This window comes from Protopterus annectens, chromosome 13.part0 (assembly GCF_019279795.1).
Source record: "Protopterus annectens isolate FY-2018-M chromosome 13.part0, PAN1.0, whole genome shotgun sequence".
NCBI lineage: Eukaryota > Metazoa > Chordata > Ceratodontiformes > Protopteridae > Protopterus > Protopterus annectens.
Genome location: NC_056747.1, coordinates 1,044,778,835 through 1,044,796,575, shown reverse-complemented (window position 1 = coordinate 1,044,796,575; position 17,741 = coordinate 1,044,778,835). Strand labels below are relative to the sequence as shown.

The window sequence follows — 17,741 nt, the reverse complement described above, 5'->3', positions numbered from 1 at the left end:
TTTTTTTTTTTACAGGGTTTATAGGTCAGTAGTAATAGTTGGATGGAACTACGAAGAGGACGATTGGGGGTGTAATAGGACAGAAGTTTGGAAAATGATGGGCAGGTAGTGGGGTTATTGAGATGGGAGTGAGCAGTTTGGAGTTGAGTGAGAGTTAAAGCCAGTGAAGTTTCTGTAGGGCCAGGGAGTGGTGGAAGGAGTAGGAAGATTTACAACAAATCTAGCAACTTTATTGTATGTTGATTCGAGTTTTGAATAAGGGAAGATTGTAGGTTAGTCAGGATAGGAGAGGCATAGAGTAGGGTGGGTAGTAATAAAGTTTGAGCAAGGGCACATTTGGATTCTGCACAAAAGGTATTTTTTATTTCTGTAAAGCAGGCCTAATTTTTGGTATTTTTTTATGCTTTGTTGGACACGTAGGTCAAATTTTAGTTGGTCATCAATAATGGTGCCGAGAATGGTGCGTTTCAACTTTTGTAATAGTGTTGAGAGAAGAGACTGAAAAGGTAGATTTACAGTGGGAGAAGGAGTTAAAAAATGAGAAGCTTTGTTTTACTGGGACCGAGTATGAGCCGTCTGTCATGGAGCCATATTTCTACAGAAAAGGAGTCTTGTGTCGTAGTTAACAGGTCTGAGTTTTTCCGAGACAGGTTTCAATTTGGAGTCATCTGCATATTGGACGATAGAGGAGTGATCATAAAAGCATGGAGGTTATTGGTAAAGATGTTGAATATCAGAGGGCCAAGGATGGAGCCTTGGAGTACCCCAGTTCAGATAGAGGGGAAAGGGGAGCAAGAGAGGCACACAGAAAATCAGCAGCTATTTTACGGAACCGAGGAGGAAAGTCAGCAAAGGGACAGCAGTGTTTACGTTTCAGTAGTAGTTTTCTGATGTAGGAAACAGAGACAGGTTTCAATGAGAAAGTGCTGGCATTGACAGTCTGAATGAGAGTGGTTTGTGTTAAAGGCATCTGTAGTAGAAGAGGAGTTATTAGCAAGGAGTTTGTCAACAGTCTATGAAGTAAGAAGTGTTGCAGGTTCTGTTGGGGTGTTGTTAGGGAAGAGGTTGGGGGTAGTGAGGGTACCAGGATGCAAAATTTTGTTGATAGTACTCCAAAATCTTTTAGGGTTGGTGTAGTGGTTAGTTTAAGCTTGGATGTAGTAGTTTTTCTTATCGTGATGGATTGTTTTTTTTTTTTTTTTTTTTTTTTTGGTGAGGCACCCAAGTTCTCTGTAGTCTTGTAATAGTGACAGTGATTTCAATTTTAGCCAGTTTCCAAGCCTCATCTCTTTTTTGCCATGAGGGAGACAGTATTTCTAGTGAGCCAGGAGGCATAGTTGGATTTGACCCCGATTTTCCTTAAGGGAGCTTGGGAGTTTAGGATGTCAAAAGGGATGTAGTTAAATTTAAGTCCAGCTTCATTAATGGGCAGAGTGCAGGAAAGACCAGTTGATACAGGAAAGATAATTATTCAGAGTATCTGGGTTAAAGTTGGTGAGTTTTCTACAGTCTTTGTAGAGGTGAGGTCTCTGTAGTTGGGGGGAGTATCGATAGATGCAAGTTGGCAGGTGGTCACAGTGCTGGAGTGGGTACATGCGAGGTTTGTTAGTGAGGATCCAATCTAGAGTGGGCTTGGGTATGTTTTTAATGTTGGTAGATGGGGTGGAGAGGGAAAAGCCATGGAGATAGATGCTGTGTTGGGGGGGGGGGGGGGGGAGTAAATATTTAGGTCATTCCAATCTATGTTAATATCTCCACGGATTAAAGTTTCATAGGCAATATTTTGCGATAACCAAAAACGTATTTGTTCAAGTACTGGGATGTTCTCATCTGGTGTGATGTAGATGGGTGCAATAGCAAATATTTTGTGGGTATTTAAATGACAGTTTAGAATGAGAGGCTCAGCAGTTTGAAAGTTTGGGATGGAGACAGTTAGTGGGGAGAGATTAAGCTGTTCAGAATAGAATATGGAGACACCGCCACCTTTTTTGGTAATTCTATCCAGTCGGTACATATTAAATCCTGGAGGTAAAATTTCATTATCTGAAATGTGGGGTTTAAGCCTCGTTTCAGATAGGGTTAAGATTTGGGGTTTGTTATAGGGTATCCAGTAGTGAAAGTCAGTAATTTTAATGACTGAGCTTTGTGTGTTTAATGAGATGATGGTTAATTATTTTGGGGGAGGGGAGGGAATGTTTGGCGATAAAGAAGAGATGCAGGGGTAGTATTAGCAGAGAGGGTGAGTGGTAGGAGAGGGTGGGCCTGGGTTTGAATGAATGTCACCCGAGAGAGTAAAGAAATGCAGAAGAGGATTGGTTGAGGAGTGTGGAGGTAAATAAGTGGAAAGTTTAAGTTTCAGTTTTGGTGAAGTAGATGACGTTTTGGATTACTGGCAAAAGACATTTATCACCCCATAGTGTCTTTCTTGAGTAATGCCAACTTGATAAACTTAAAATAAAGCAAGCAAAAGGAAAAGGAAATATGAAGGTATTACTGATCAGTGCTAGGAGTCTAAACAAGAAACTTCACTGCCCACAAGCCCTTTTAACCCAAGTGACTGACGCATGGTTTAAAATGGAGAGCACTCTGGCTGTGCAGGGCTAACACACCCTCAACACATTTAGACTAGCTACTGTGTAGGAGGAGGAAAACGGTAAAGGTGTCTCATTCGTCATGCAAAAGAGACTCATCAAAGTTGGTAAAAAAATCAGAAAGGTCCTGCACCATACATTAGCTAAAGAACTCCCTCTGACACAATGAAAGCCACTATGCCTATCTGCAGGAACTAGAATCACTCAGCATTAAACCCAATGCCCTTTTCCTAGGTGATCTAAACTATCCAACTAAAGATTGAGAAACCTATACCGCCACTAGAGCACAGAGATTCCCGGACTTTGACTAATTGTTCTATTGCATTTGTATTGACAGAGTACCCACTAGGGGGAATAACATCTTGGATCTTGTTCTTGCCAACATGGGGACATCCTGCACCATCCCTTATGTATCTTCATCACTTGTTAGGTATGACCATAAAGCAATCACCCTTGAAATAAAACTGAAAGTAGAGATCCCTTCCACCCAAGACATCTTCAGAAATTTCTGTAAAACAATGTACTCCAAACCGATACATTGGCAAGCTTCAAATCCCCACCAAACCTAGTTAGATCTCATCGAATATGCACAACATCCCACCACCACCACCACACTATACCAGCATATAAACAGCTGCACAGAAATCAGCTGTACCTTGCAGGAACAAATGCAGGGCGAAGCCCAGAAACAAACCCATATGGTGGAACCATAATCAAGTTTTACATAAAAGAGAAATTTGACCAAACGTAAGAATAATTCTCAGAATGGCAAAGCCCTTGTCACTGAAAAACTACTCAGGAGCTTCATAATACACCAAAGTCAAGACTGAGGCTAAAACGGTACCCATGCCAAAGACAATCACAAGGCCTTTTTTAGTTATGTTTGTAATCTCAAAACGTACAAAGTAGCCATGCACAGAGCTGACTGTGCATTATATTACCTACAGTGAGGCTGAAGATACAGTGAACCTACTTGCCGATGACTCTGACTTGCCCTTCTCCCCCCACACTATGTTGTCCCTCAAGATACACCGGAAATGGACTTGCCTCCAGCTATAAGAGAAGAACAAGTCCTGAAAGTGGCATCAAAAGCTAAAAATTCTGCAATGATGGATGGGTCCTGACAATATCCATGGATGCATTTTAAACAGCACAAAGCACAATTTAGCAACACACTGTTCAACCCCAGCCTCTATAAAAGTTTTTGTACCTAGTAAATGCAGAACAGTTACAATCATTCCCTTACATAAGGGAGGACCTTCCAAAGACTCAGACAATTACAGATTCATATATCTGACCAGCCTCATATACAAATCTATGGAAATACTTACCATGGAATTAATCAATTACAACATAGGGAACCTTCAAACACTGGACCCATCCCAGTTTGGATTAATCAAGGGCAGGTCATGCTTACTCAACCCGATGGACTTTTTTTTGAAAAGGTCACAAAAGCAATGAATAAAGTAAAAATGGTACCCACTACATAACCTCGATCTGGCTAAAGCTTTTGACACAATCTCCCACTCAGGCATGGTAGAAAAACTAAACTGACAAGTCCCTATGTCACTAATGGGATTGCCAAATAGCTCACAGATAGGACGCAGGAAATCAAAATAGGGGAAGTTACCTCCACCAGTGGATTTCTCCGGAGTTCTGCACTGGGACCTCCAGTGTTTGGCATTTATTTCTCTAAAGTAAAAACCAATATTAAAGGGCTCTGCCTGACTACACAGATGTCTGCAAGTTAGGAGGAGTCATTGAATCCCCAAATGACAGCCATCCCGAAGGAATGTTTGTCCCAAAATAAATAACTGGTGCCAAAAGAACTGCAAAAAAAACAGAGCACACAGTCACACATCATAAGAATTCAGCCTTAGTTCAGAATGGGTTCCAAAAGATGGAAAAAAAAAAAAAAAAAAAAGGTTTTGAGGGCACTCCTGAAACTAGCTTAAGGGCTAGAGTGGCGAACTGCATACAGAATACCCTGTTACAGAGCTGAAGGATCTCCGACGTGGAATTAAAACATTTTGCTACAGAGTACCAAGGTGTTCATGTGGTTGAGAGAGGAAGAAAAGCCAAAACAGGCAACTACTGAGAGTAAAAGTAATGTCTTTCAGCTTTTCCCGGTTAGGGGTCGCCACAGTGGAACTCGGGTCCGCTAATGATTGGCAGTGGATTTTTACAGTGCCGAGTTGCTAGCCTGACGCCAAACCTTCAAGGAAGGCACATCCATTCATGCTTGCACCTACCTGCATGTCCGTCACTCGACCGCAGGGAGGACATACAGACTCCACACAGAAAGCGCTCCAGCCGAGAATAGAACAGGAGAACCTCTTGCTGTGAGGTGACAACGTTAACCACTGCACCACCGTGGCCTAACAGGCAACTACTGAGAGTTGTTGTTATGTCTTTTGGCTTATCCCGGTTAGGGGTCGCCACAGCGGAACTCCGGTCCGCTATTGTTTGGTAGTGGATTTTTACGTGCCGAGTTACCAGCCCTGACGCACAACCTTCAACGAAGGCAAGCCCATTCACGTATGCCTCCACACAGAAGACGCCCTAGCTGAGAATCGAACGGGAAAACGTCTTGCTGTGAGGCGACAACGCTACCGCAGCACCACTACCGCGGTAGGCAACTACTGAGAGTATTAAGTATAAAAATATGCAAGGCATTTCGGTCTGTAATGAAAAAGGAACTCAAGATTTCATGGTTTATTCTGTCTTAAAATACAACCAACTCACCAAGTCATGTTGATATCATGAAAAAAAAAAAATCACTTAAGAGTGAAGCAAAGCTTAACACGTGAACAGTAAGTGCTATAAATCATAGAAGTAAAATGTTGCCTGTGATGAGCAAATGGCTTCAAAAGCTGTTAAGACGCTTCACCATGTGCATCAGCAGACATAGCAAAGTTTGCTACCAGTTTTTAACACTGGGAGATGGCATTTCAGAGGCTGACCTATTTTGACTGCTGTTAACGCTCTGAAACAAGAGCTTAAGAGCACCAACAAAATGCCACTTATGAAATACTTTTTTTTTTTTTTTTTACATTAGATAGATGATTAACAAAGTCATCTTTTTGCCATATTTTGCTGCAAAATCACAATGCTCCACGCACAGCATAATATCTACACTGAAAGGTAGAGAGGAGCTTTCAGGAATATTGAATACTCATACTTAGGCAAAAGCTGAATGCTCATATTTAAGCAACAACCAACATTAAAACTGTGGCTATTTTTAAACTTCAATTTAACAATAGAAACATGTAGAAACAGCAGAGGACTGGGTGGACACCGGACACCTCCCCTTCTTTAAATGATACTAAATATATTTTACCCAACATAGAGTTAAGCGCTCTTCACAGTGAAGACACTTGTTCTACATGTACTACATAAAATTGCCACAATTACCTTTTCCAGTATAGCTCTGAGGTACAAAACAGCAATTCCATGGTACTCCACTTGTCAAAGAAAAAAGAATAGTTAAAAATGTAATAAAGAGCCAAACCATCAGCTAACATGACTTGAATGAATAGAAAAATGGAGAAAGAAGGAATATCTTGAGCCTAAAAGGAGGAGAACAGGAAGAGAAGGCCAGAACAGAAAAGAAGTTGCAGGAACCCGTAACTCTAGAGAACACATGGCAAGAGATCGCTTTTAAACAATTATGCAGCTCAGGAGAAAGTTGGAGGAGGTGGTGGATGAGTTGAACAAATACACACTAGCGATTCAACAGCCACTAGTGGAAAACAAGTAATTAAGGAGGAGAACAGTTCTGCTGAGGGAAGATTAGTGTATCTGGAGGCAAAAGCGGTCTACTTAGAAGACAGCTAGAAGGAAAAATATAAAAATAGTTGGAATACCTTTAAGTATGAAGGATTGGTGGACTGTAACAGCAGTGAAGGATTTACTTGCAAAATGGACTAGAATCCCAGTGGCAGAAATCTGCCTAGAGACACAGCACTGGACTGCATCGCATGCAAGCCAAGCGACCATTTCACTTATGAAATGAAGGAAAGAGTACTCAATAAGTATGCAAACCTAGGAAAAAGATAAAATTGCAGAGGAACAGGTTTTTAAAGATCAGGACTTTTCATATGAGATGGAGAATGCTTTCATCCCAGTAATAACAGCTTGTACACAAAGCTATTAGATGGTGACTTTTATAGCCAGCTTTTATGAGTATCTTCTCCCAAGGCATTACTAAACTTTCATGATTCAAAAAGGAAGCACTAGATTTCATTATGAAGCCAGCAAATCCTTAGTCTGAATCTTGAGACAGGCTGCAGACCAGTTAAAAAAAAAAAAAAAAAAAAAAAAAGTGGTCTGCAGAAAGAAACAATTTGCCATTCTACAAAAAGAAAATCGTTAAGAGAGAAGTGAGAACCAATACAAGAGATGAAGAAAATGGCACCCTGATCTTGAAAGTGCCAACAGCCCTGGGAAAGTAATTTGTCTAACCACACTGGGACAGATGGACACAAAGGATGAGGGGACAGGATGTACACAGAGGTTTACGGTTATGGCAGTGGTGGATAAGATACATATCTCATGCATAAATACAAAGCCCTAACGAAGGGGCCTACAGTAAGCCAAGTAAATGGTTTTAGCAATGGAGTACCACAATATCTTTCCACTGCAGACAGAAACCGAGACTTCTGATAATCATGTTAATTACTTGTTCAGTAGTTTCATGCCGTTTTGTTCCTTGGTCACAATGTTTTCTCCTATCCTGCATTTCTAACATTTACACAGCTGCATACCGTGAATATTTATTTTGTGTTTTTTTATGTTATTCTTGAAAGTCTGAGCAGCATCAGGTTATGATGTGTGTGAGGGCAGTAATAACTCAAGGGAAAGTGGTAGTTTAGAACAGACACAATGTATAGTAGGAGAATCTTGACATTCCATCACATGGCCCCATACCTACAAGTTCGTTTACAAGCATGTCAGACAGCCAATATTTTAAGGTTGACAGATGTAGACTACAAGGTGGATTGGAAGAGGATGTTATGGGAGAGTGTATAGGAATAGAAGAAAAAGGGGGATCTCAGACATGTTCTGTTAAAAACAAAGTAGAATAAACAGAGAATCCCCTGGTGCACAGCGATCCAAAAACTTCTCTAAAAATGTAGGAAGCCACAATGGAAGATCTGGAGGAAAAGGGTGATCTTAAGGGATCTTACCAAGAATCTGCAGCTGAGAAATAGTATGTGGGGATGAAGTACAAAGCAAGATAAAAACACTGCCTTTCTCAGGAGGCAGCCTGAAAACGTGGGAGGAAATTAGAGACAAGTACCAATTAGATTACAGGACAGTTTTGGGAGTACCAATGAATCAAAGATAGGTGGAGCAAAACAGAGAAAGTTGTAAATGGATAAGGAGATCCCAGAAATAATTCAATACATTGGCATAGATCGAAGGAGAGAAATAAGAGAAAGGTTATTAAAATAGAAACTAAGAATAGAGCTAAAGAAATGGACAAACAAATGACACTGGGAGCAAGAAATAACTCCCAAATAGTAGGTGTAAGTGTGTGTGTGTGTGTGTGTGTGTGTGTGTGGTGTGGAAGCACTACCACTGGAGGGCTAGCAACACTGCAGTGTAAACCATGGCTCTAGATGATTGTCACTGTTGACACCCCGACCCAAAGTACAGAAACTGGAAAAAGGGGTTGTGGATAGATGGAGGAAATAGTTATGTTGCAGAGATATTACAAAATCCAGAACATGTCAAACATTTGCCAGGAAATGCCTGCACAGATATTTGTATACACCAAATTAGTTTCTGGAGACAGAGGACATCTGCTGGAGGTGTTACTTAAAGATACATTTATAAAACATATGATGAATCTCACAAATGTTGTTCCTCCTACAGCATTAAAACAAACAAACAGTTTACAAAGACAGGATAAAGAAACAGATAGAATGATAATTTAATAAAGACATTTAAAAACATTATCACCACTTAAGACACAGGCATACATTAACAGAAAAGAAAACAAGCCTTTAACATTTTTCCATTTAAAATACATCACATATATTTACTACTATCATCAGTCCAACATTACAAAAAAATTGCTGAATTCCTACCTTCCCTTAAACCTCACTCCTCCTCCTGAACATTATTAAGAACGTATTGTTCCAACAATTTCCATTTACTTGAAAAATAAATAAGCAGCTACAAGGAAAGAGAAACAAAGGGACACCCATGACAGAGAAGTTGTTGGAAAATCCAGTACATCAACTAGAAGCAGAAAAAAAAAAAGGAGGTACTTGGGGGTGAAGTGTAATTAAAAGGCATTCCAGGAAATGGAAGGGTCATAGAACAGAAGACAGAACAGTTTCACAGAAGGAATAAATGAATTTGGGAAAATATCAGAATAATAAGGACACAGACAAAGTGGTATAACCAGCAACTTTCCATGATTAATATGTTCACAGGTAGGTACTAGGCTATTGGCCCAAGGGCCTACATAAGCCTAGCCAACAAGGTTCGATAGCTTACGCCACCCAAGAAAGTTATTTTCCTGTGCCACTGTCCAGCAGAGACACAGAAGTGATCCCCGGGGTGTATTTCCTATTTCCCATCCACTCTAAGATTTTTCTTGAAGAGTGCTAATGAAGAACTTTGCTTGACATTGTTCCAGAGTATAGGACAGGAATCTATCCCTCAAGCGTGCCTTGTTTATTGTGGTGACAAGGTTTAGGTCCCTAAGCTCGGAGGGATTGGGATTTCTTTAGGTGTAGCATGTCCCAACAGCTCTGGGTTTGACATAGCTTTATATGTTAGGCAGAGATCACCTCGGAGTAGGCGATATGCTACGGAGTAAAGCTGGAGTTTGAGGCTGTCAGTATAGGGCATTTGTTTGAGGCCAGTAATCCTCTTTGTGAGGTACTTCTGTGGCCTCGGAGTAGGCGATATGCTACGGAGTAAAGCTGGAGTTTGAGGCTGTCAGTATAGGGCATTTGTTTGAGGCCAGTAATCCTCTTTGTGAGGTACTTCTGTGGCCTTTCCAGCTGCTGCAGAGGTCTTGTGAGGTACATTCCAAAAGGGGAGTTGTACTCTACAATGGGTCTAACGAGTGACGAGTAGAAGGGAACAATGACCTCTTTTTTCCTGGATGAGAACCCTTTTATGATGAGGTGTGCCACGCAGAAGACTTCCTGACTACTGTGGCGATGTGACTACCAAAAGGAGAGATTACTGCCCACCTGGGTCCCAAGGTCTCATCACGCATTCGGTGTTAAGTAGATTGCTGCCTACGTGGTAGTTCATGGGTACAGAGTTTTCACCAAAGGGGAGGACACTGCACTTTTTGGCATTGAGCTTGGGGCCATGGTTCTGACACCAGGCATCTGTCTCAGTGAGGACCTTCTGTAGGATGTCCACATCATTTGGGGACTTTACGGCTCCTAGTTTGCAGTCATCTGCGAACTTAATTAGCCAGAGGCCTTCTGTGTTAGCCTGTACTTCAGAGAAGTAGATACAAAAACAGGAGAGGTCCCAGGATGGAACCCTGTGGTACTCCACTTGTCACTGCTTAGAGGTCAGATTTGGAGTCTGCAACTTTTACAGTGTGGGTTCTGTCAGTGAGCCAGTTGGCAACCCATCTTGTGATGTAGGGATTTATTCCTAGTTTAGTGAGTTTAGCTACAATTCCAGAATGGGGGATAGTGTTGAAAGCCTTGGCGAGGTCAAGACAGGCTGTGTGAACCACCTTACTCTCATCCACGGCTTTGGTGACTGCCTCAAAGATGTCGATCAGGTTTAGGAGGCATGATCTGCCTTTCACAAACCCGAACTGGGTGGGATCCAGAGTTTGGAGGTTACCAATGTCTTTGTTTACGAGTTCCATGATGATATACTCCATGGCTTTGCAGACCAGGCTTGTCAGGCTAATAGGTCGATAGTTCCTGGGATCAGTTGTGGCTACCCCTTTGTGGAGTGGGATAACTCTTGCTATGCGCCATTCAGTGGGCACAAAGCCTGATACGAGGCTATTATTGAACATGGTGCTTAAGTGGGGAGCCAGTTTGTTCTGAAGTTCGTGTAAAACACAGGCTTGGATGTTGTCCGGTCCCATGGATGCTGTGTTTTTGGCTTTAGAGTGTGCAGGTTTACCTGCATAGTTGTGATTACAGGGACTCTGCATTCTTCCTGTATAGATATGGGCCCTTTAGGGGATGAGAGGGGGGTAAAGTTAGCACTGAACCTATCTGCCAGGATGTTGTCAATATCAGTTGGTTCTGTAATTTTTGTGCCTTTGTGCTGTAACTCAGAGCAGATCTGGGTGTTGCCATCTAGATTCTTGACAGTTATAGAATGCTTTGTGACTGTCCTTGGATTTAGTGGCAATTTTGTTTTCGCAGCTAGCTTTGGAGGATCTTATAAGGGATCTCAGCTTCTTACTGAGGCTGACCAGGGAGCTCCTCCACTCATGGGATTTTACTCTCTTTTGCAAAAGTTTCCTCCTTCTGTTGTACAGTTTGTTTATGGCAGGGGACCACCAGATTGGCTTCTTTTTTTTGGAGGATAGCGTCTTGGTTCTGTTTGGGATAGCACGATCCATGCACTCGTGTAGATGCTTATAAAGTGCATTTGTGTAGGATTCAGCAGTTGTAACTGTATTATCCATCTGCATGGGTGTCCACCACTTCTGTCTTAAGAAGCATGAAGTTGGCTTTGGAGAAATATTTTACTGTGGTTTCCTTAATGGGGGGGGGGTGGATATCAAGGGTGATAAGCTTATGGTCGGATTGGACCAACGAGGAGTTGACTTCAGGTGTGGAACACCAGTCATTCATGTTGGTAATGACTAGGTCTAGGATATTGTTGCCCCTGGTGGGGGTGTGGATAAGTTGATCTAGGGCATTGGAGTTTATGAATTCCAGAAAGCGTTGAGCTAAGGAGTTGGTACACGAGTAGTTTTCCCAGTTAATGGTGGGGTAGTTGAAGTCACCCATTATTAGGGTGTTTGGTTGAACCCTAACATTTTCCAGTACATCAAGAAAAGAGGAGTGGGAATCCTGGGGCATGGTGGGAGATCTGTAGCAAATGGTGGGAGATCTGTAGCAAGCTACAATTTGGATTGCAGTTTTGCAGATGCATTATGCTGAACAACTAGCCTGGAGGTGTGGATATCCTTAATGAATATGGACACACCTCCGCCTTTGATGTTTCGGTCCAGATTACAAGGCCGAAAAGTGTGGTATGAGTTATAGCCTGGTAGTGCAGGAGTGCTCTCTGGAGCCTTGAACCAGGTCTCAATCACTGCACAGATATCGATGTTCTCCATTTTAAGGAGTGCCTCGAGTAAGTGCATTTTGAGATTTAGACTTCTAGCATTGAGTAGCATTACCCTCAGTTTTTGCTCGTCTGTTCCTGTTATGGTGGTGAATTTGTTACTTGAACCCTGCCTAAAAAAAGGCACTATAGGGGCAGCAAGAGTCTTAGCCAGTATCCGGAATCTCAGGGGCAACAGGTGCAGGCCATCTGTGGCAAAGCATCGTTTTCTGTCGACCACGTCATCCCAAGCAGACAGATACTGGATCCCCTTAAGAGGAAGCTTAGCCAATTGTTGAAGTCAATAATTTTGTTCTTGTACTGTGGTATCATTCCGGGCGATGGCAGAATGCTACTCAGGGCTAGGGTCATACCTGCCTGGCCTACAAGATCGGAGAGCTCTTCCATGTCTCTTTTCATGTAGTCCAGGGAGGTATGTCTCAGGTCATTCACACCAACATGGACAATGACAGAGTCATATTTGTACTTGTTGTGGAGTGACCCGAGTGTGTGGGTTATGTGGCGGATCCTGGCACCCAACAGGCAGCAGACAGTAACCTTCTCCTTGTCTAGCCTGGTGAGTGGGACAACAGTGTGCCTGACTATAGAGTCATCTATGACTAGTGTGTTGGGTATGTTGTTTTACCTTCTTGGATGTGGTCGAGTGGCACACTGAGTCTGTGGGCTATGTGTCATTTGGGTTATGCTGGGGGATGGAGGTTGCTTGCGTTTCTGCTTTGGAGGTCTCTGTTGCTTAGACAGATTATTATTGAGAGCCTCCGCAAATGTTTTTGTGTTATGTGTGGATTTTGGTGGTGTAGATTTAGTGAGACTATGGGATGAGTGTGGTGTGGTGCAAATGTTTACCTTCTCCTCATGACTGTCAAGTTCAGTCTTGGCTGGAGAGAGCTTTACCTCCAGTTTGGCTATGTAAGTGCATCTCTCACAGGTTGCAGTGTTGGGTGGCAGGAGGAGAGGGTTGTCTGTGTACATGAGGCAATTTCTACATTGCCTCAAGATGCCCAGATTCATCAGATAGACAGGAGAGAACACTGGGAGCAGACCCTTGGACATGCCTGAATAAAAAACAATTTTCCCCTAGATAAGTGAGGAGTGAGTACAAGAGCTGTTTTTCTCTAAGCAAGTGAGAAAAGTTAAGTACAAAAATGGTTTTCCTCTAGGCAATGAGGAAGATTTGAGTGCTATAGTAATTAGTAGCTTATTTAGTGCTTACAAGTTCTGAACAAGTGCTGAGCATGAACAAGCAAATTTAAGTGCTAAAACTAAGAATCTATATTTGCGCTAGACGAGTTACAGGACAGAAACAAGTGCAAATGCAGGCTTTCAAATCAGAAAGTTGAGAGAGATGGAAGATTGCCCAAACGGCCAATAACTACAATTTCTGGGCCAGAACCACTCCTTATGTGGTAGACAGGTTACCTAGTGCTTACCACTCCCACTGATAAGCTAGAAGGCTTCCCTCCAACACAGAAAGGCTTGGGGGGCTCAGAAGCTTACATAGTCCTGGATACAGCAAATCTGTATCTGGAACACTAGTTACAGGAAAGGTAGGAAACAGGCTTACAGGTTTTTTTTTTTTTTTTTTTACAGAAAAGTAGCAAAAACAGTAGTAAAAACAATTCACATGCAGTGCAAGCTAGCACACGAGTATGCAGCAATATTAGACCAAACAGTTTAAAAAATGCAATTAAATTAAAAAGGACTAAAAGCAAGTGCAGAAAGAGTTTATTAGGTAGACTGTGGTAAAGAGATGGGACTGGGGGAGCGTCCCAGATCAAATATACAGTAAACTCTCCGTTAACCAAAGCTCAAACAACCAGCAAAAAAAAAAAAAAAAAACACAGTACAATTTTCATGTGTTGTGCTTTGTCCCCCCCTCCACAGAAACATACCTTACATTTTTAGAATTTTAAAAAGGAATATAGGAATAAATTCCCTCTCTCCCCAACCTGAGAACAAGTCAAACCAAACAAACAGTATAGGGTACAGTATTAGTCAGGCAGCAACCAGAAACTACAGTTATCCGGCATCTACCAATCCCCATGGGTGCCGATTAACTTTGAGTTTACTGTACTGAGCATAGGAGGGTGGGTTGTACTTGAAGATACCAAGTGACAGCCCTACCACACAGCTGGAGGAAACAAACTGAAAGTGCATGGGATATCTTTCTGTTTTATTTTTTTTTTTTGCTTTTCTTTTTCTCCTCCTTCCTTTTCTCGCTTTACTGGTGATGATACATGACTGATTTTGTAAAACTGGTCATACAAGGATGGTTAGTACAGATAAAGGAAGAAAGTACACCACACATGTGGATTGCACATTAGACATTGTACAAGAACAACACATATGGATATAAAGCCGATATTAATTTTACAGCTGCTGTAGTAGTGGTGATTTTAAAAAAAAAATATTACAGGGAGTGTCCACTGCTACAAAACAAGCTACAGATTAGTGTTATTAATTCAGCATGCTTAGCTAAGCATTGTGAGGAGCTTTTAGGATATCAGTAAAGCACTAAGTACAACAAAAAAAGTATACCAGCTTCTAGATGGCCTGTTTTATGTTAGATTATACAAGGCATCCCTCAACATTTCCTTGCAATTGCAAGCAAGGGAGATTTGTTAAGATGAGGGCATTTGCATCTCTCCTTTTACAAAATAGGAGGGCATTTGCATCTCTCCTTTTACAAAATATAACAAGAAAGATTGTTAACTAAATACCATGCAAATTTTGTAGTAATGACCCACATCTTATAAATCATACAGCCATTACCAAGGCTTGTAAATGGTAAGCATCAAAGCTTTCAAAGAAAACTTGCCAAATGTTTATAATCCCTGATGTAAAATGAGCAGGGTACATGCAGAAGGTTACCAGTTTCAAGACACACACTGAAACTGGCAACCTCTGAAGGGGAGAAGCAAGCAAAAAAAAAAAAAAAAAAAAAAAATCAGATGTACACACTGGACAGCCGTTTTTCCTTAAGTGATAAAGTATTAATAGGAACTGCTAAGAAACTAATCTGGTAGAAAAAGAAAGAGGGAAGAAAAACATTAATACCAAACATTCTATAAAAGTCAGCAATGGCAAATACTGAGGACTGTATATACCCCTCAAATAGAGTGGAAGACAGTGATCAAATTCAGCAATCATACTAAAAACAAAGCAGTTCATCACAGATTCAAACTGGCTTGCTGTGCATGGTCATGGGTAGTAGGCAATGAGGTAGAACACCAGACACCACTAGTTTATCTCCACAGATGTCAATATGTTAAACCAACAGGCAATGCAATTTGACTGCTATGATATCGTTGACACAAGTCAAGAGACTGGACGAATGACTTTCTTTACTCTACGTCTATGGGGTAAGGGGCTGCCATCCCTCCTCAACCCCCCCCCCCCAAACACACACTCTTCATTAACCAGTCCAAGTGGGCGTAAGGGGGCACCAGTAGCTCTTACTAAACGGATTAGCAATGTATTTCTTCCATCTACCTACCAAGTACTTTGGACTGCACTAATGCGTGATTCAACATCCTCTGTGACAGTCAAGAAGTAATGCCACATCGTTCAATTTCTGTTAAGTATTCAGTTTAGCAGGTTCTTCTAGTACTGCATGCACTGCCTAGCTGCAATAAAGACCAGCTAGTGGGTGGCCTGTTCTACACCGTACCAGGCAAGGGTGAAGCTAGGCATACACAGTTTACTCAAATAAACACTTCTTTTTTTAAACATCTGAGACTTTACTCAAAAAGCACAGAATATTTAGAAATGTCCACATGCATATTAATTTAGATTACACAGGTATACAAAGAATGTGGCTATCTTTCAGCTTTTCCAGGTTAGAGGTCGCCACAGCGTAACTCCGGTCCGCTAATGATTGGCAGTAGATTTTCACGAACGCCGAGGGGACAGCTCCACGTTCATCATTCAACGAAGGCACGCCCAATTACGCGTGTCTTTCGAACGCCCATCCAACCGCGGGGAGGACTTGCAGACTCCACACAGAAGGCAGTCCAGCCGAGAATCGAACGGGAGAACCTATTTCGGTGAGGCAACAACGCTACCGCTACTTGTGTAAAAGAAATATAGCTCTCAAAATAAATTTTTATGGGCGTAAATGGTAACAGTTGAAAATAACGCGTCACCTTCCTATACGTACTGGGAGCAGCATTTTGAGGGTTGAGTACATTTTAAAATGGTACGTACACAGATGGTGGGGGCAACAATATTAGGTTCGAGTACAAAATGTAAACATCTGACTATACCCCTGATACCAGGGACACCAAGGCAACTGAAGTAAGGAAACCAGCAGTTTCGGCAAAACCTGATAAACCAGATACTTAAGACTGCATAGCAATCGTGACAAAACCTGCACACTTAACTCATGCAAGGCATGTCAACGCCCAAAGGACACGTTTAACCCTTTAATGGGGATGACAGAATAAAAACTTAGAGGGAAGTCGTTTTGCTAGAACAGAAACGAAATCATCGGCAGAAGGCGGAATATTAACCAATTTACTTATATTAAAAACTACGAGTACAAATGAGGTATCACAGTGCCAACCGAAGAAGTGCAAATTACTACTGCGGAAACCGAGACTTTAAATCTCTGTCTGCGGGGTTAGTGTACGCTAGCATACTCGAGAGGCACGCTCGTCCTCAAGTAGTATCCTAAAAAATAATCTTACCCACTTTTGGTACTCCTTAATTTTTGATAAACAACTTTAAGAATATGGCTCAACAAAAACCCACAAGATCAGTTATATAATCTGAACTAACAACGAGACAGCCATTAGCATAACACAACTCAAATGAGGCCCATCAAAGAATGCTATCACATGCATTTCTTTAAAGAATGTGGCAGTAAAAAAAAAGTGTCAGTTTTGCTAGAAAAAAATATTACCAGTACTCCACGTGAATTTTAACTCCCATTTCGAAATACTCTATTCAAACGATTCACACAACCCAACGTTTACTGCAGAACTGAAAACCGGCTACTACTCTCACTCGTCAGTCTCAAGGCAACTAGACATGAAACTCTTCCGCTACACGTGACAACTACAACCAACCAAAATACTGCTCTACACCCTGTTTTGGAAGGTTACAAGGGTGTAGCCAGGGCGTACTCTTTCTACTCTATAAAGAGTATTTTTTTTTTACTAAACGTGTTAGAAACGTTAGAGTTTATCAAGCCATATTATGTTTATAACCATCTAGGTCATAGCCGGTTTTAGGCACCTGAGATCGCTGGGGGCCCCAACAACAGCAAATTGTCTTGCCCTGATATTTTGTAACACGTATGTCAAACCAACAAAAGCTACAACAGCATTCTTGTATACTTACTAAACCACATGACATGGATAATAACTCTTATTTATATCTCCTTTAAAATTCAAAGATATTTCTGGTTGTAGTAACAGTGTTTTGTCAAGTAACAGGCATCACTGACATAGTGCCCCTGGCTTAGTTAAGTCCTGCTGTTGGACATGTTCTCCACTAAAACTAACTTAATATCCAGCATTAGTTCTTGCTATACCCGTGGCTGCAGGGGGTACACCTTAATCATCCTTGACTGTGTGGGGTGCCCACAAAAGCTGATGCTGGCTGGGGAAAATGAGGAAGAGGAAATGTATCCCAGTGTTGAAAATTCGGGTCCAACTATAAATAACAAAAGTAACGCCCACTTTACTATGTCACTCACATTTCCACCCACAGTGTCATTTTTCTTTTAAACTTCCCGTATTCCTTAAATTCCAGTCTTCTTTTCTTTCCCACTGTCAACTATCATTTCATTTTGCGTTCCCGTCCCAACTCTTCCCATATAATGCATTTTTGTTGCTG

At 41.6% G+C, this 17,741-nt stretch overlaps 1 long non-coding RNA gene across 1 annotated transcript in view; it reads right to left on the bottom strand.

The window, feature by feature from the left end:
- Window positions 1-17,567, bottom strand: part of LOC122788103 — a 42,921-nt gene extending 25,354 nt beyond the window's left edge. Inside the window, exon 1 of the long non-coding RNA XR_006362611.1 lies at window positions 16,804-17,567. This is a non-coding gene — a long non-coding RNA (uncharacterized LOC122788103). The remainder of the gene's footprint in view (window positions 1-16,803) is intronic.
- Between the last annotated feature and the right edge of the window lie 174 nt (window positions 17,568-17,741).